This window comes from Rhincodon typus, unplaced genomic scaffold, assembly GCF_021869965.1.
Source record: "Rhincodon typus isolate 14 unplaced genomic scaffold, sRhiTyp1.1 hic_rhity00003708, whole genome shotgun sequence".
In the NCBI taxonomy this organism is placed as follows: Eukaryota; Metazoa; Chordata; class Chondrichthyes; order Orectolobiformes; family Rhincodontidae; genus Rhincodon; species Rhincodon typus.
Window position 1 is genome coordinate 14980 of NW_025969346.1, and position 636 is coordinate 15615.

Below are 636 nucleotides of genomic sequence, written 5' to 3' on the forward strand. Positions count from 1 at the left end.
GTGTGTGTGGAGGGGAGAGTGTGTGCGGAGGGGAGAGTGTGTGGGTGTTGGAGGGGAGTGTGTGTGGAGGGGAGAGTGTGTGCGGAGGGGAGAGTGTGTAGTGAGGGGAGTGTGTGTGGGTGTTGGAGGGGAGTGTGTGTGGAGGGGAGAGTGTGTAGTGAGGGGAGTGTGTGTGGAGGGGAGAGTGTGTGTTAGCCTCCAGCAGGTCAGGTTAACGTGTGCACCTTCTCTCTGTGCCTGACAGACGTTGCTGTTCCTGCCAATCTTCGTTGTGGGGTCCAGGACATGCCGATAGCGAGTGGCCCCTGAGCAGTTTCGATCAGCCTTCCCCCCTCCACCCTGAGTGACATTTTAACTGCAGGCTACAGACTAAGGCACACAGGATCATTGTGTTAAATATGTTGGGGGTCAAGCTGAGATTATCTCACAGTTTGTTCCAGTTCGGAAAGGAACATTTCTTCAAGGAATTTCACACTTAGCCAGACCTGAGCCTCGTCACATCAGGATATTGTCAAATTTGTTGATTGCTATTTTAAAATAAATTAACCACAGATCAAACATTACACATGGAGTAAACTAGACATAAAGCTCTCCTTACACTATCCCCATCAAACACTCCCAGGACAGGGACAGCAG